This window comes from Mirounga leonina, unplaced genomic scaffold, assembly GCF_011800145.1.
Source record: "Mirounga leonina isolate KUSES-001 unplaced genomic scaffold, KU_Mleo_1.0 Mir_169, whole genome shotgun sequence".
NCBI lineage: Eukaryota > Metazoa > Chordata > Mammalia > Carnivora > Phocidae > Mirounga > Mirounga leonina.
The window spans coordinates 20,230,487-20,249,848 of NW_023270431.1; the positions used below are offsets into that span (position 1 = coordinate 20,230,487).

Genomic DNA, 19,362 nt, shown 5'->3' on the forward strand with positions numbered 1-19,362 from the left:
AACATTATTAAGGAGGGCACATGTTGTGATGAGCAGTGGGTGTTATACGTAACTAATGAACCATTGAACACTACATCAAAAACTAATGATGTACGACTATACAGCGGCTAACTGAACATAATAAAAAATACACATATATTAAAAAAAACATTGTTGACATGTCATAATATACAAGGCACAAAATCCACATAGATTCTAGTTGCCTCTAGTAACTGTAGCTAAGGACTGACTAGTGCCCAAAGAGAATGTAAAGATCAGTAGTCATTTCCAAATAATCAAGAATTTTTTGGCAACTAACATTCCAGAGAAAATCCAGGGGAGATTGCAATTCATGTGAGATAATAATAAAGATGATGATGACAATGAAGACAACAGATACCATCAGGTATGGCAGGTACTATCTTGAGTGTATTCATTCATTCATTCATTCATTCATTCATTCATTCATTCATTCATCAAATGCTCATTCAGTACTACTTTCTATGTGTAAGGCATTGTTATGGAGGCTGGGGATTCCGTGGCAAAAGAAAAAGAAAGCTCTCCCCTTGAAGAAGCTTGCATTCTAATGGGGAAGCAGATAATAAGCAAACAAGTAGATGCATAACATGTCAGATGGTATAAAGTGCTATGGAGAAAGGAAAGGATACAAGTGGTGTCAGGTGGAATTGCTTTATCTTTTTTTTTAATTAATTGATTTGTTGGATAGCTATGGGAAAGGAACAAACAATGGGAAAGTATCCCAAGATTCCTAAATTTGGTTAGGTGCTTTTTTTTGGCTTTATTATTTTAAAAAATTATTCCATTTATTTTATTATGTTAATCACCATACAATACATCATTAGTTTTTTATGTAGTGATCCATGCTTCATTGTTTTCATATAACACCCAGTACTCCATGCAGTATGTGCTCCTTAATACCCATCACCAGGCTAACCCATCCCCCCACCCCCCTCCCCTCTAACACCCTCAGTTTGTTTCTCAGAGTCCATAGTCTCTCATGGTTCATCTCTCCCTCTGATCTCCCACCCCTTCATTTTTCCCTTCCTTCTCCTAATGTCCTCCATGCTATTCCTTATGTTCCACAAATAAGTGAAACCATATGATAATTGACTTTCTCTGCTTGACTTATTTCACTTAGCATAATCTCCTCCAGTCCCACCCATGTTGAAGTAAAAGTTGGGTATTCATCCTTTCTGATTGCCGAGTTATATTCCATTGTATATGTGGACCACATCTTCTTTATCCATTCATCTGTTGAAGGGCATCTTGGCTCTTCCCACAGTTTGGCTATTGTGGACATTGCTGCTATGAACATTGGGGTGCATATGCCCTTCTTTTCACTACATCTGTGTCCTTGGGGTAAATACCCAGGAGTGAAATTGCTGGGTCATAGGGTAGCTCTATTTTTAATTATTTGAGGCACCTCCACACTGTTTTCCAAAGTGGCTGTACCAACTTGCATTCCCACCAATAGTGTAAGAGGGTTCCCCTTTCTCTACAACCTCTCTAACTTTTGTTGTTTCTTGCCCTGTCAATTTTTGGCATTCTAACTGGTGTAAGGTGGCATCTCAGTAGGGTTTTGATTTGAATTTCCCTGATGGCTAATGATGATGAACACTTTTTCATGTGTCTGTTAGCCATTTGTATGTCTTCTTTGGAGAAGTGTCTGTTCATGTCTTCTGCCCATTTTTTGACTTGATTATTTGTTTTTTGGGTGTTGAGTTTGAGAAGTTCTTTATAGATCTTGGATACCAGCCCTTTATCTGTAGTGTCATTTGCAAATATCTTCTCCCATTTTGTGGGTTGCCTCTTTGTTTTGTTGACTGTTTCCTTTGCTCTGCAGAAGCTTTTTATCTTGATGAAGTCGCCAAAGTTCATTTTTGCTTCTGTTTCATTAGCCTTTGGAGATGAATCTTGAAAGAAGTTGCCTATGTCAAAGAGGTTACTGCCTATGTTCTCCTCTAGGATTTTGATGGATTCCTGTCTCACATTGAGGTCTTTCATCCATTTTAAGTTTATCTTTGTGTATGGTGTTAGAGAATGGTTGAATTTCATTCTTCTGTATATAGCTGTCCAATTTTCCCAGCACCATTTATTGAAGAGACTGTCTTTTTCCCATTGCATATTTTTTCCCACTTTGTCGAAGATTATTTGACCATAGAGTTGAGGGTCCATATCTGGGCTCTCTATTCTGTTTCATTGGTCTATATGTCTGTTTTTATGCCAGTACCATGCTGTCTTGGTGATCACTGCTTTGTAATATAGCTTGAAATCAGACAACGTGATGCCCCAGGCTTTGTTTTTCTTTTTCAACATTTCCTTGGCGATTCAGGGTCTTTTCTGATTCCATACAAATTTTTGGAATGTTTGTTCCAGCACTTTGAAAAATGTCACTGAATTTTGATCGGGATTGCATTGAAGGTATAGATTCCTCTGGGTAATATAGACATTTTAACAATGTTTATTCTTCCGATCCGTGAGCATGGACTGTTTTTCCATCTTTCTGTGTCTTCTTCAATTTCTTTCATGAGTGTTTTGTAGTTCCTAGAGTATAGATCCTTTACCTCTTTGGTTAGGTTTATTCCAAGGTAGCTTATGGTTTTTGGTGCTATTGTAAATGGAATTGTTTCCCTAATTTCTCTTTCTACAGTTGCATTGTTAGTGTATAAGAAAGCAGCTGATTTCTGTGCATTGATTTGTATCCTGCCACATTACTGAATTACTGTATGAGTTCTAGTAATTTGGGGGTGGAGTCTTTTGGATGGGATACTGCAAAGGCCGTCCTAAGGGGGAAATACATAGCCACCCAAGCCTCAATCAAAAACATAGAAAAATCCCAAATTCAGCAACTAACTTTATACCTTAAAGAACCAGAGAAAAAGCAACAAACAATGCCTAAGCTATGCATTAGAAAAGAAATAATTAAGATTAGAGCAGAGACTAATGAATTAGAAACCAGAAACACAGTAGATCAGATCAACGAAACTAGAAGCTGGTTCTTTGAAAGAATTAATAAGATCAATAAACCACTGACCAGACTTATCCAAAAGAAAATAGAAAGTACCCAAATTAATAAAAATATGACTGAAAGGGGAGAGATCATGACTAACACCAAGGAAATAGAAACAATTATTAGAAATTATTATCAACAACTATATGCCAATAAATTGAGCAACCTGGATGAAATGGAGGCTTTCCTGGAAACCTATAAACTCCCAAGACTGAAACAGGAAGAAACTGATAACCTGAATAGGCCAATGGCCAGTAACAGAATTGAAGCAGTGATCCAAAACCTCCCAAAAAACAGGAGTCCAGGGCCTGATGGGTTCCCTGGGGAATTCTACCAACATTCAGAGAAATAATACCTATTCTCCTGAAGCTGTTTCAAAAAATAGAAACAGAAGCGAAACTTCCAAACTCATTCTATGAGGCCAGCATTACCTTAATCCCCAAACCAGCAAAGACCCCATCAAAAAGGAGAATTTCAGACCGATATCCCTGATGAATATAGATTCCAAAATCCTCAACAAAATCCTAGCTAATAGGATCCAACAATACATTAAAAGGATCATCCACCATGACCAAGTGAGATTTATCCCGGGATGCAAGTGTGGTTCAACATTTGCAAATCAATCAATGTGATAGGATACATCAATAAGAGGAGAGAGAAGAACCATACGGTCCTCTCAATTGATGCAGAAAAAGCATTTGACAAAATACAGCATCCTTTTCTGATTAAAACTCTTCAGAGTATAGGGATAGAGGAAACATTCCTCAAGTTCATAAAATCCATCTATGAAAAACCCACAGCAAATATCATCCTCAATGGGGAAAAGCTGAGAGCCTTTCTCTTAAGATCAGGAACATGACAAGGATGTCCACTCTCGCCACTATTGTTCAACATAGTACTAGAAGTCCTAGCAACAGCAATCGGAAAACAAAAAGAAATAAAACGTATTCAAACTGGCAAAGAAGTCAAACTCTCTCTCTTCGCAGGTGACATGATACTTTATGTGGAAAATCCATTTGTTTAAACTAAAAAAAAAAAATCACCCACTTCTCCCACCCCCATTTCTTACAAACCACAATCTGTTCTCTGTATATTTGAACTTGGTTTTTGGATTCTACATGTAAGAGAGATCATATGGTATTTGTCTTTCTCTGATTTATTTCACTTACTATAATGCCCTCAAGGTCCAATTGTGTTGTTGCAAATGGCAAGATTTCATTCTTTTTTATGACTGAAATATATATGTATATATATATATATTATATATATATACACACACATACATACACACATACATATATACATACATATATACATATATACATATACATATATATTTATATGTGTACATACATAAAGGTATGTACATATATAGATATATATGACATATATATACACATATATATTTATTATTATCTTCTTCAATTTCTTTCATTAACATCAAGTAGTTTTCAATATATAGATCTTTCATTCACATCCTTGGCCAAATTTATTCCTAGGTCTTTTATTCTTTTTGATGCAGTTGTAAATGGAATGGCTTTCTCGATTTCTTTTTCTGATAGTTTGTTATTAATGTAAAAAAACACGATAAATTTTTGTGTATTGACCTTGTATTTTGCAACTTACCAAATGCATTTATTTATTTTTTAAAGATTTTATTTATTTATTTGACAGAGAGAGAGAGTACAAGCAGGGGGAGAGGCAGGCAGAGGGGGAGGGAGAAGCAGACTCCCCGTGGAGCAGGGAACCCAATGCAGGACTCAATCCCAGGACCCTAGGATCACTACCTAAGCCAAAGGCAGACACTTAACTGACTGAGCCACCCAGGCACCCCACCAAATTCATTTATTAGTTTTAGCAGTTTTTTAATGGAGTCTTTAGGGGTTTCTATATAAAAATATCATGTCATCTGTAAATAGTGACAGTTTTACATCTTCCTTTCCAATTTAGATGCCTTTTATTTCTTTTTCTTGCTTATTTACTCAGGCTGTGTTGAATAAAAGTGATGAGAGTGGACATCCTTGTCTTGTTCCTAATTTTAGAGGAAAAGCTTTCAGCTTTTTACCATTGAATATTATGTTACCTCTAGGCTTGTCATATATGACCTTTATTCTGTTGAGGCACATTCCCTCTATACCCTCTTTGTTGAGAGTTTTTATCATAAATGAAAATGGAATATTGTTAAAAGTTTTTCTGCATCTATTGAGATAATCACATGATTTTTATCCTTCATTCTGTTACTATGGTATAACACATTGACCATGGTATATAATCCTTTTAATGTATTGGTGAATTTGGGTTGCTAATATTTTGCTGAGGAATTTGTGACATTCATCAGAGATATTGGCCTGTAATTTCTGTGTGTGTGTTGGGGGGGGGGTGTTGTCTATATCTGATTTTGGTAACAGGAAATTGCTAGCTTCATAAAATGTGTTTGGAAGACTCGCCACCCACCTACCCCTCTGCCCTGTTCTATTTTTTGGAAGACGTTGAAAAGGATTGGTATTAATTCTTTGAATGTTTGGTAGAACTCACTTTTGAAGTTGTCTGGTCCTGGAGTTTTGTTAATTGGGAGGTTTTTGATTACTGACTCAATCTCCCTGCTAATAATTGATCTGTTCAGATTCTCTATTTCATCATGATTTAGTCTTGGTAGGTTGTATGTTTATAGAAATTTATCCATTTTTTCTAGGTCGTCCAATTCATTGGCATATAAATGTTTATAGTAGTCTCATGATCCTTTGTACTTTTGTGATATCAGTTGTAACATCGCCCCTCTTATTTCTGATTTTACTTAAGTGCTCTATTTTTCTTGGTGAGGCTAGCTAAAGGTTTGTCAATTTTGTTTATCCTTTTGAAGAAACAGCTCTTAGTTTTATTGATATTTTCTATTGTCTTTTTAGAATTTATTTCATTTATTTCTACTCTCATCTTTCTTTCCTTCCTTTCAACTTTGGGCTTTGTTCTTTTTCTCTTTTCCAAGAGGTGTAAAGTTCAGTGGTTTATTTGAGACTTTTCTTATTTCTTTAGGTAGGCATTTAGCATTATGAACTTCCCTCTTAAAACTACTTTAGTTACATCACATAAATTTTGGTATGATACATTTCCATTTTCGTTTGTTTCAAGGTATTTTCTGATTTTGCTTTTGATTTCTTCTTTGACCCACTGGTTGTTCTTAGCATGTTGTTTAATATCCACATATTTGTGAACTCTCTATAGTTTTCTTCATGTAATTAATTTCTAGTTTCATACCATTGTGGTTGGAAAAGATGCTTAGTATGATTTCAGTCCTCTTAAATTTATTAAGACCTGTTTTGTGGCTAACAGATGATCTATCTTGGAAAATGTTCCATGTGCATTTGAGAACATATGTATTCTGTTGCTTTGGGATGGAATGTTCTGTAAATATATGTTAAGTCCATCTCATCTAACATGTCATTTAAGGCTGATATTTCCTTATCAATTTTCTGTTTGGATGACCTATCCATTGGTAGTGGAATACTGAAGTCCCCTATTAATATTGTATTGCTGGGCATTTCTCCCTTTCAGGTCTGTTAATATATTTTTTTATGTATTTAGGTGGTCCTACATTAGGTGCATAAATATTTACAAATGTTATATCCTCTTGTTGGATTGACCCCTTTATTGTTATGTAACATCCTTCTTTGTCTATTACATAGTCTTTGTTTTAAAGTCTATTTTGTCTGACATAAATATATTTGGTTTCATTTGCATGGAAGATCTTTTTCCACCCCCTCACTTTCAGTCTGTACATGTCCTTACACCTAAAGTGTGTTTCTTCTAGGCAGCATATAGATGGGTCTTGTTTTTTAGTCCATTTACATTTAAAGTAGTTATTGATAGGTATGTGCTTCCTGCCATTTTGTTCATTGTTTTCTGGCTGTTTTTGTAGTTCCTCTGTTCCTTTCTTCTTCTTTTGCTCTCTTCCTTTGTGGTTTAATAATTTGTATTCTTTTCTCTTTCTCTTTTGTGTATTTCCTACAGGTTTTCACTTTGTGATTACCATGAGACTTATATATAACAACTTATATTTATAATAATCTATTTTAAGTTGATAACAACTTAAGTTCGATCCCACTCTATGGCTTAACATTTTCACTCTCCCCACCTTATTTTTTATGTTTATGTTGTTATATTTACATCTTTTTGTCTTGCGCATTCCTTAACTAATTATTGTAGTCATATTATTTTTACTATTTTTGTCTTTTAACTTTCATACTAGCTTCAGAAGTAATTGATTCACCATCTTTACTATATTTTTTATTTTTCCAGTGAGACTTACTCTTTCATATGTGTTCTTGCTACTAATTAGTACTCTTTCCCATCAGATTATTTCTCATAAGGCTAGTTTAGTGGTGATAGTTTTTGTTTGTCTGGAAAACTCTATCTCTCCTGCAATTCTGAATGTTAACTTTGCCAGGTAGAATATTGTCGGTTGGAAATTTGTCTTTCAGTGCTTAGACTATATTATACCACTCCCTTCTGGCCTGCAAAGTTTTTGCTAAAAAAAAAAAAAGAAAAAAGAAAGTGCTGATCATATTATGGGAGTTCACTGGTATGTAACAAGTTGTTTTCCTGTTGCTGCTTTTAAGTTTCTCTCCTTGTCTTTAACTTTTGACATTTGAATTATAATGTGTCTTGGTGTTGGTCTCTTTAGATTCATCTTATTTGGTTGGAACTCTATGGAATTCCTGAATCTGGATGTCTGTTTCCTTCACCAAGTTAGACAGTTTCAACTATTTTCTTTTTTCAAATAAGATTTCTGTCCCTCTCTCCCTTTTCTGGGAGTCCTATAATGCAAATGTTAGTCTGTTTGATGTTGTCACATAACTCCCTTAATCTATCTTCATTTTTCTTTTCTTTTTTCTTTTTTCTTTTTGCTGCTCTGATAAGTTCCACTGCCCTGTCTTTAAATTTACTAATTCTTTCTGTTTCTTCATTGAGGCTGTTGTTGAACCCCTGTAGTGTATTTTTTCAGTTCAGTTATTGTGCTCTTCTGCTCCATAATTTCCATTTGGTAACTTCTTGTGTCTTCCAACTCTTTGTTGAAGTTCTCACCATATTCATCCATTCTTCTCCCTGTTTATGTGATCATCTTTGTGACCATAGTTTAAACTCTTTATCAGATAAATTACTTATCTCTATTTCATTAAGGTCTTTTCTGAAGTTTTATCTTGTTATTTCATTTGGAACATATTCCTCATTTCTTCATTGTGCTTAATGCTCTGTTGTAGTTTTAACACAGAAGATGAAACAACCACCTCTCCCAGTCTTGAAGGAGTGACCTCATATAGGAGAACCTTTTGTTCAGCCTTACCCCAGCTGTTCATCATATCTTAAACCTTTGTGCTTATTTAAGTGGCCTAATACATTTTTAATAGTTCCTAGTAGTTGAGAATGTGCCAAGCATCCCAGAGGAGAGGGTCTTAACACCTAGGTTAAGGCTGACTGGAAGCCAGACTTACAGGGAGCAGCTTTAAAGTATGCAAATATATATGTCCTGAGAGGCCACAGCATAAGCCCTGCTGGCCACCAGAGATAGGCAATCTTGAGATGCTCCCTGGGTAACAATCACAAATACTGGGGCTCCAGATGGGTGTATAAGCTTCTTTCTGGAAGATTCTGAAGAGTTAGAACAAAGCAGAGGGCGAGCACCAAGATGGCATCCATAGCCTACACTCCTTGAAAGTAGTTCCACTAAATGTGTGCCAAATCTGAAGCTTGCCCCTCAGTACAAAGCCCCAGGACAAGCAAAGTCACCTCCTTCACAGAAAGACTGGAAGATGTGCCTCAGTCCACTATCTGTGAAGTGCCCTGGAAGTGGTAGCCTGCTAAGAACTGTCTTGCCACAGTCTTTTGGGGCCCAGGAACACAAGCTCTTCTGGCCACCAGAGCCAGGTGATCAAGAAGCATTCCCTAGGTATCAGCAGCAAGAAGCAAACACCAGATGTATGGAAGGCTCCCCGCAGGAGACATTGGCACTCTGGAGCATGGCAGATATCACTCATCCTCTGAGGTCTCCAGAAAGGACTGCAGTCAGCCCCTCAGGTGTGTGTTTAATCAGAAATCTGCCCCTCAGGTCACAGTCATGATGATTATCAAATAGACCTCCTTCACAGAAAGAGTCAGCTCCCAGGTCTGTTGCTTCTTGCTGTGTCCTGGAAGGGTGCTAGCTGTTTAAGAACTCTCTCTCCATTGGTTATGGTCCTGTGGGACCCATAAATGTAAGCCCCACTAGCCACCAGAGCCAGGCGATATAGAGGCAACATAAAACTCAGCGTACCAGACAGGAGTATGAGCTTTCTGGGTGACACCAATTATTACAGTCCCATGTGACCAGGAACACAAGCTCCCCTGGCCTCCAGAGCCAGGCAACCAGGAGGCATCCTCTGGGCAGCAACTGCAGAACTCAGTGTACCACACACATGTAAGGTTCTCTTCCAGGAGATACTGGTGCTTTGGAGTGTGGCAAAAGGGCAATGAAAAAATGGTGCCCACCAACCAGTCTCTGTCTCTGGAGAATACTCCAGCAGGCTCCTAGATATTTGTGTTAAGTTAGATGGCTGCCTGTCAGGCCAAGGTTTTACTATAAGCAGGTGAGCCTCCTTCACTTTACCCTTTATCAAGTCCCACGTTGGGCTCCTTGCTCAGCAGGGAGTCTGCTTCTCCCTCTGCCTGCCGATCCCCCTGCTTGTGCATGCTCTCTCTCTCTGACAAATAAATAAATAAAATCTTTTTTAAAAAAAGAGTATACTTATTGTGATGAGAACTGATTAATGTATAGAATTATTAAATCACTATATTGTACACCTGAAACTAATATAACACTATATGTTAATTATACTGGAATTAAATAAAAATAAAATAAAATAAATTAGATGTTTTGGGGACTCATCTGTCAAATGCATGTCTTAAAAGTTGAGGTGCCCGATGTGAGGTTTAAACACTTCACTCCTCAGGGAGAAGTTCCAGGTTTTAAGTTCCCTCCAGTTGTAGGTGACTATGGTGGGGGTAGGGTTTATGATGAGATTGTTTCTCAACCTCTTTGACCTTCTTTGATGGTTTTCTTCTCATTTGCCCAAGGCATAATTATCACTCAGTCTGCTTTAAGTTTTTTAAGAGAAAATTATTCCATATGTAGCTGTAGACTCAGTGTGCCTGGAGGAGATGAGTTCAGAAACCAGAACCTGAAGTTGCTTTTTTATAGACATTGTCAAGGAAGGCCTCATTGTAAAGGTCACATTTAAGCAAAGATCTAAAGGAAACAAAGGAGAAAGCTATGAATATTTCCAGGGAAGAGTGTTTCAAGCAGAGGGAATAGCAAGGGCAAATGCCCTGAATGGTGTGGAGGTATGCTTGGTGTGGGTTTTTTTTTTTATGCTATGTTAATCACCACACATTACCTCATTAGTTTTTCACTTGGTGTGTTTGAAGAACAGCAAGAAAGCCAGAGAAACTAGAGTTTCATAAGCAAAGGGAAGAATGGTAGAAGTTGAAGCCAGAAAGGTCCAAGCAGATCCTTATAAACCATCATCAGGACTCTGGCTTTCACCCTAACAGACATAGGGGATTCTGTGGGAGTGTTGAGTAGAAGAGTGATTGGATCTGATTCACGCTTTAAAAGAATCACTCTGGCTGCTCTGTTTAGATTAGACTTTAAAGATTCAAGGACAGATGCTTGTATTAGCTCACAAAGTATCATCAGTTATGAGATTTGTGCTACTTTCTATTTTGCACATGACAAAACTGAGAAAAGACACGCAGATTGTAACTAGCAGAACCAGAATAACAGCCCAGGCAACCGGACTCCAAAGGTCATGTGTTTAATCTCTACACTCTACCACTTCTCAAGACAGACGTCAAAGGCTGAGGCAAAGAAAATTTATGCAAATGTCATTGGATGGAGACCGGTAGGGGTAGTCCTAACTGAGGAGAGAAGCATCGTTTTGCTTCATTCCACTTCCATTATCTCATGGACTGTATTGCACTTTGTAGACAGTGAGTCCGAAAGACATGCCTGGGTCAAATTGGTTTTTTTTTTAAGTCTATTACAAATCCGGAATATAGGAGTTACGGGCAGAACCTAATAATAACTTTGTAGCAGGTACCTAACCTGTCAACTGCAAGAGTGGAAGGGGACTTTGTCCATTTCCTGCCTGCACCTGTGCAGAGTTAAAAGAAACATGGACAGGACTGAGATTTCTTTTGAATCATCACTGTCGATATTACTCATAAGGGATTCTCAGCCATCATTCCCAGATAACTCAGATTTCTCCAGTTATTTAAAACTTGTAAAGAAATTCTTCACAAAATTTGTATTATAATCCTGTCAAATCTCCTGTACAATTCCTTTAAAGGTTAGACACCTGTCAAAAGTTTGAAAATTATCATCATTAAATCTTTTTACCACCACCTTTGAATACAAGGAAACATAACTAAATTAGCTCCTTCTGTGATGTGCCAGGGTTTTAGATCTCTCAAAATTAGAATTCATAATATTAGTAAAAAGCCATCTTTTTTACATAAATAATTATGTAAAGTTTATCTAAATCATTAGGTTAAAATGTGGTGACATATACATAAATAATTATGTAATAAAGATTATACTTCAAGCATGGTGTTTTCTTCTCATTCCTTTTTTAGAGATTGCCAAGTCAATTAAATGAATTCCACCAGACAACCAAATCCCAATTCAGCTCCACGAGAATCTACTGAGTGCCTTAAGACTTTGAAGGGGAAGGTAAAGAAGTACTACACATAGGGTTTTCCTACACTCAAGGAACTTACAGCCTGGTCACAGGACAAAGTGTATATATCTTACATCAAAAATAAGGAGCGGTGCCTGGGAGGCTCCGTTGGTTAAGCATCCAGCTCTTGGTTTCCACTCAGGTTATGATCAAAGGGTAGTGAGATGCAGCACCGCATAAGGCTCCGTGCTCAGCAGGGTGTCTGCTTAAGATTCTCTCTCTCCCTCTTCCCCTCCACCCACTTGCATGTGCACTTGTGCTCTCTCTCTCTCTAACAAAAAAAAAGAGAGAGAGAGAGGAAAAAATGCAAAGAGAGTAGTTAATAACAGTCCTGAATATGTAGCACAGCTGCCCCTGTTCCTCAGAGCAGCCCTGGACTCAGCTTCCAGGCACTGTGCCCTGCCTCAGCATTCACTCCCTCCTGCATCTCTGTCTGAACCCTCCAGACTATGAACCATCTGGGCCATTTCATGTTATATCATTACACTTCTGCGCTACCCTTCTGAATCTTGAAAATTGCATACATACACCTCTAGGAGTGTGAAAGGACTTTCTTCCTCTCACCGTCAGAGGGCCCCTCCACTGACAGAGCGGAAGTTTTGATTGATTTGAGAGAAGAAAGACTGAGCCAGGCACTTTTGAACATGGGTACCATGAGTAGGTATCCGGGACAGTCTGAGGCCAGGTATGGTGGAGGCAGCTTAGAACAGCAAGAAGATAGGTACTAGATGTTGGGAGTTTGGGGAAGAAGATAAAAGGGGAAAGAGTTGCCCAGCAAGGCATGTAGGTGGATGTTCTTTCAGATTTGACAGGCTGGACCCTCTACCTAGGAAACAGGTGACAACATTATATGTTATTCTGTTCCTGGCCCCACAAAACAAGCTAATGGTAGAGTTATTTGATTCCCCAACCCGGTTTCCCATTATAATCCTCAGGTGGTTCTAATGTACTGACTCTGTGACAGTTTATTTATTCATTTAACAAATTTATGGAGCCTCTATTGTGAATTAAGTGTGCCTCTGAGAACCAGATTGGAACGCAACCTCCATCATTTCTATAGGCAATCTATGTTCTGAGTTCCTGACCACTGATTTATACCACTGGGAAGTCTTCTCAGTAGTAAATAGAGGGGTCCTTATATTCTTTCTCTATTAGAATTATCATGCTGCCTTCTCCTTAATTTAAGGACAGCATGAAAGTCCAGAAGAAGGGTACACACCACTTGATTTTATTTATTTCTCTCCCTTTGTATTTGAATTATTTGCATGCTGGGAAAAGCTCATGTGACGGCATTTTTTAAAGGCCCTGAGAGAGATCTATCACAGTAGTGGTTGAGAAAACTATAATACAAGGCAGATCATTTGATTTACGTAATAATCTGCACATAAAGAACATGGTTTATGTTTTAAAAATTGAAAGAAGTTAAAAGTTCACTTTTTTTTAAGAAGTAGGGGGACTTCATTCTGATTTGCGGGTGAATAAACTCCTGCCCCCAGGTATAATCTTTTTAGGGGCATAATGAACAAAGTAAAAGATGAATAATTTTTTATTTATTCAATTCACCCAATTTTAACATCTTTCCAGCATAGAGCAAACATTATGATAAATAATAATACCTGTTTTAAAATGTCAGTATATTTTTTTCATAGCACACATTATATTTTTCTCTTTCTATGTTTTTATAAACACGTTAGGCACTTCAGGAAAAAGTCCAAATTGTATGGTTCTTAATCATAACCACAGTGAACTGAGCGAGAGGTAAGTAAATTACTGTTAGGTCAGGAAAATCTGTAGGCTGTGTATATACCTCAGAAGAGCAAAGGGCAACCTAGTCTTGTCCTCTCTATAACCCCCAAAAAACCACACACATTTGTGTTCGCAATTGCCCTCCTTAGTACTGGAAAAACAGTGACAGCGTGAACTCTTGACAGAAACATCAGAAAAGATGTTAATCTCCAGTTCAGGTCTTCTATTTTCCTAACATAATCTTATTTGAAAGAGCAAGGAAATTTTTCTCAGTGAAAACCAGCTTTGTTTCCAGAGTCGTTTTCTTCTCTTTTTTTCTTTTTTCTCCTTAGTTAGAACCCAGCTAAGGAGAGTGGGAAGTTCACCTAAATGTGCATATTTTCATGTCATTTCTAAATAATAAACTCAGACCTGACCTTTACACCTCTGCACTGGTATATTTAGTAACTACTTAAGAGAGGTATATAAACTTGGCTGTTCATTAGTAATATCTGGGTTTTCCTGGAATCATTGCAAAAAGGACATTCTCATATAAAGTGCCAAGGAAGAGAGCTAAATTTATGGTGCCAGGATCCACACCAATCTCATTGAATGACCGACACTTTGGATTGATTTATATGTGTTTTTTACATGTCTCACTTTCTCTGTTCCTTGGGTCAGCTTTTAATGATTGCAGACAATGCAGTAAGATCAAATAGGTTAAAGATAAGTGAAGAAGAGGAGTCAAAGAGGAACTAGAGGTAGAAAAGTAAAATGGAGTATGGAGAAAGAAGGTACTCCAAACGCGCATCATGACAGGCTATAGCTGTGAGGGGCAGGATACGCATTGGGCCTGGATCTTCCTAGCAGGCCATGTGCAAAGGGAAACATGATGGATTATAAAAATTCAAACACACACACACACGAAATTAACCCTCTAGTCACACCATTGCTGACACCAAGGGGTAGAGCTGTGCTGGTCTGAGGAGAAGGATTATAATGCAGCAGTCTGGGCAGAATAACCAGGCCCTCAAGCCCTAAGATGGCATCAGGTGCCAGCTCAATTTCACATCCAATGGAAGAGCACCTTTCTCTTCATATTACTGGTGAAACCAAAAGTCTTCAGAACCTCAATGAGCTGAACATTATCCTCCTTCTTTATCCTGTAATGAACCATCATTTTGTAGGAAGGGCAGGTGAATAGCTCCCTCCCTGACTATCCTTGCGAGCAGGTTCAGGAAGAAGTCACTGCACTATCTCTTGCTTCCATTTTATTTTGGTCCTGATGCATTAGACAGGGGTGTAGGAAAGGCACTCTGATCCACATGATGGGGCTCAGGCCCTGATTAACATGGGGCATTATTCTGAGAGAGAAATTTGGAGAAAGTGCCATCAAGTAAGAAAAATATAAAATAAATTAAAACAAATAAATAATTAAACTAAATGCCTACTAGTCTACATCAATGTACATATGTTTAACAAAATTATAGTTGGCATCTATTAAGCACTTACTATGTGTACGTACTGCTCTAAGAACTTTACATTCATTCATTTAATCCTCCCAGCAGCCCTATGAGGTGGATACTATTGCATGTTTTGCAGATGTAAAGCTGAGGCACAGAGGCGTTAGGTTTTCTCCACAAATCACATTGCTAGTAAATGCAGGCAGGATTAGAACCCTAAGGGTCTCACTCCAGAACAGAGCTCTCTTATCTGTGAACTCCAACATCCGCTTCTCCTCATCCTTCACCCTCTGACACACATTGCTGGGACTACCACTTTGGACTTCCTTACTCCTTGGGTTAGCCTGATTTCCCCAAAATTTTTAAAAAAAAAAAAAAAAGGAAAGGAAAGGAGGGGCGCCTGGATGGCTCAGGTGGTTAAGACTCCTACTCTGGAATTCGGCTTAGGACATGATTCCAGGGTCATGAGATAGAGTCCCTCATGGGGCTCCACACTCAACGGGGAGTCTACTTAAGATTCTCTCCCTCTTCCTCTGGCCCTCCCCGCCCACGTGCATGTGCACACACACACACATGCGCACTCTCTTAAAAAAATAAATTAAATTTTTAAAAAGAGGAAAAAAAATGTTAAGAGAAAACCTTGGAGTGTTATTTGAGCTGCCCATACATCATCCCCAACATTCTTCTCAAATACATGGCTGCTGGTGATATGTAGTGAGCAGGCATCTGAGGAAGCACTGAGTAAGTTTTGTTCTAGAACCGGATACTGAAAAAGATGCCAGAGACCTCAAGACAGTCTGTGGTCAGGGACATAACTCAGATGAGAGCGGCTATCCCTAATTCCTCATTTCTCCTTCTTCACTGGGTCTCCATTCCTCTTTGCCTTGCATCAAAAACTCGGAGATTCACTTCTTTCTCATGGCCCAATGACCTGTCTTGCCAGAAACTCACCAGCTTGAATTCTTCTGGTGACAAAACCTTCCTCCTGAGGCTAGAGTCCACTTCCTCCACCCATCTTTGATCTCTGCAGAATTTTTCTTTTTTGGAAAAACTGTACTGGCAAACACAGCAAACTCCTTCCACATACTTGAGATTCTACAGTGGCTGTTTTGGAACCCCACTGAATTTTACATGTGTCAGTTGAGCTCTGCTGGAGAGAGCCCCACAGAGACCTGTTGACACCTCGAGGCAGAATTTCACAAAATGTTCTAGGAAGAGATAATTTTCTAATTATACCCCTAAATCCTGCTTATGAAGGCATTTTCCAACCACTCCATTTCTAGTGGTGGGAATGTCTGAGGGTGAAATTAGACCCAGGGTGCACACTTTCCTTTCTCCCTGTCTGTTTCGGGGGGGGGGGGTTCCATTTTGGTATTAGGAAGTTTTCCCTGAAAAACTAGGCCTTGCTTTCCAAGTGTTCACCTGAGAAGGCAACCCTACCAAAATGTTCTTTTCCTCAGACGAACACCTAGAAGCAATGGAACTAGGAGTCTCCCTGAATGCACTGGGTTCGGGGCCCCTTAGGAAGGAAGCCCATCATTATGTGTCCCTTTTGCCCCATCTCTAATGCATTTCTTCCTGCTCTTGTCTGACTGGACAGCTCTTTTCCAACCACCAGTTTGAAAGGCAACTCTTTCTCATCCTTTAGACCTTGGTTGAGCTTCAGTTCTCAAGGCAACCTTTCCTGAGCCACTCCACCAGTGTTCCCAAAGTGTGGCCCATGGACCACTACATCAGAATAACCAGGGACCAGAAAACTAACTTTTAACAAATTCCTAGGAGATTCATATGCACAGGAAAGTTTAAGAATCTCTGCTCTATATTGAATTAATTCCCATTCCGTACCCTCCCATAGTCCCTGTCTAGTCCCTCATCATACTGGTAATTGACTTGTTCAATATCTTTATTCTACATCAGACTATAAGCTCCATCAGGACAAGGACATTACTGAATTTTAAGACTTTGGCACTTTCTAGTTTATAGTAGATGCTCAGTAAATATTTGTTGAGTTGAATTGAAGCAAATCAATTTCTTAGAACTGTTCTTTTTTAAGTAATCCTCAATTTTAGGAGTTAATCTATTTCCATTTTTAACAGAAAGTGATAAAGCAAATAAAATTCGATATGAGTCAGACACCAGAAATGATCTGGTGATCATGTGTCTTTCTATATTGAACCTGACCTCATATCCATTCTGTTTGGTCTGTGTGATCACCACCAATGATCTGAATGTCAACAGAGGCATTATCTGGTAATTAAAAAGTAATTTTTGCCCAGAAGATGAATCTATGAATCTGGGATAATTCCCAGACCTCGACCGGGCTACTCCTCAAATATTCTCTCTCCTTACCCCACCCAAAAGGAAAGTGTCATCCATGGAGGAGGAGCAGGTGGTGACAGAAAGAAAGGCACAGTACATATAAAATAAACCAGCTCTGTTATCTCCATGTATTCTCCAAGTACCAATAACAGGATTTAAAACAGAAAATAATAAAATTATAACTATTTTTTTTAAAGATTTTTTATTTATTTATTTGAGACAGAGAGAATGAGAGACAGAGAGCATGAGAGGGAGGAGGGTCAGAGGGAGAAGCAGACTCCCTGCCGAGCAGGGAGCCCGATGCGGGACTCGATCCCGGGATTCCAGGATCATGACCTGAGCCGAAGGCAGTCGCTTAACCAACTGAGCCACCCAGGCGCCCAAATTATAACTATTTTTTAATGCCAGTTATCCACATCGATGTAAATGGCAAGTTTCCTTTCTGATGGCTGAGTAATATCCCACTGTATATATATATATATACCACATCTTCTTTATCCATTCATCTGTCAGTGAACATCTCAGCTCTTTCCACAGTTTGGCTATTGTGGACATTGCTGCTATGAACGTTGGGGTGCACGTGCCCCTTCAGATCACTATGTTTGTATCTTTGGGGTAAATACTATAGGAAAAAAACTGAGGGTTGCTAGAGGGGAGGGGGGTGGGGGGTAATTGGATGATGGGCATTAAGGAGGGCACATGATGTGATGAGCACTGGGTGTTATCTTTTTCTTAAGATTTTATTTATTTATTTATTTATTTATTTATTTATTTATTTATTTATTTGAGACAGTGAGTGAGCAAGAGAAAGTGAGTGAGCACGAGCAAGGGGAGGAGCAAAGAGAGAGGGAGAAGCAGACTCCCCACTGAGCAGGGAGACCGACATGGGGCTCAATCCTGGGACTCTGGGATCATGATCTGAGCCGAAGGCAGATGCTTAACTGACTGAGCCACCCGGGCCCCCCGAGCACTGGGTGTTATATGCAACTGATAAATTATCGAACACCACATCTGAAACTAATGATGTAGTATATTTGGATAATTGAATATAAATTAAAAAAAGAAACCAATACTGCACTATATGTTAACTAAGTAAAATTTAAATAAAATTTAAAAAATAAAATAATAAAATAAAATAAAATGCCAGTTTTGTCCTAATTAAAGGGACATTATTACTGGACAGTGTTTCCATTACCTCAGAACTAAATTCCAAAACCACTGAATGAACCGAAGGTGAAGAAATGCAAGCATAAAGGAAGAGGTTTTCACTGACATTCCAAGAGTTTAATCTACTTGATAGCTCTTGTCAGCAGGAACGATCAGTCTGCTGACTTTTAATAATAGTGTTTATTTCAGGCACAAGAATTATTATTATTATCATTATTACTACTACTCTTGTAATTATTCTTATTTTATAGGTGAGAGAGTAGAGTTAGAGACTCTAAGTAACTAGCCCACAGTCACACAAATGCAAAGTGGTAGAGTTAACATCCTGGCTGTATGAGGGCCCATGCTGCCTGCACTGTTAAAGACTCAGGAAACTTCTGCTATTAAGTCATAATTTCTTGCTGAACTGGGGAAATGGGAGGTAGAAAAAAATACAATATTTTCTTATATGATTTCTAGACCCACTCCAGGGTATCACCTATGGGAGATGACATTCACCATTTTGGAAATTTTCTGGTACTAAAAGGCAAACCTGTCCTCAAGTCAGAAATGGTGAACGGTCCTGAGAAACTTTGGTTGCCCAGGCAATTTATTATGACAATTCTAAGACTCTTTTCTAGACTTTTATTTTTCCCCCAATGGCAAGTCTTTGCAGTTGATCGGGAGCTGATCGAACACTGCCCTTTTACTTCATTATCTCACACATGAAATCACTTTCTTTTCTGGTTCAGGATTAAGAAGGCAATTTGAAAATCTTTTTTGACTTTGAGAAACAACAATAACAAAAGAGAGAGAAACAAAGGAAAAACTTGTGATAGTCATTCAGTAGTTACATAAAAATGGAATTGAATTTTAGTCTAAAAATGCAGAGAAAGTGAGTCACCTTAATAGAAACAAGTGTAACAGTCAC

At 38.4% G+C, this 19,362-nt stretch overlaps 1 protein-coding gene and 1 long non-coding RNA gene across 4 annotated transcripts in view; one reads left to right on the forward strand and one right to left on the reverse strand.

The window, feature by feature from the left end:
* LOC118017370 overlaps positions 1-19,362 on the reverse strand; it is a 683,373-nt gene that overhangs the window by 620,674 nt on the left and 43,337 nt on the right. The gene's annotated exons all lie outside the window — the stretch shown is intronic.
* The window catches only part of COL8A1 (collagen type VIII alpha 1 chain), a 160,622-nt gene that overhangs the window by 61,284 nt on the left and 79,976 nt on the right, over positions 1-19,362 (forward strand). The window contains exon 2 of one of the 3 annotated variants that reach the window (XM_035015219.1): positions 11,675-11,771. The exons of the other annotated variants lie outside the window; for them this stretch is intronic. The gene's annotated coding sequence lies outside the window, so the exon portion shown is untranslated. The remainder of the gene's footprint in view (positions 1-11,674; positions 11,772-19,362) is intronic. 3 annotated transcript variants of the gene reach the window in all.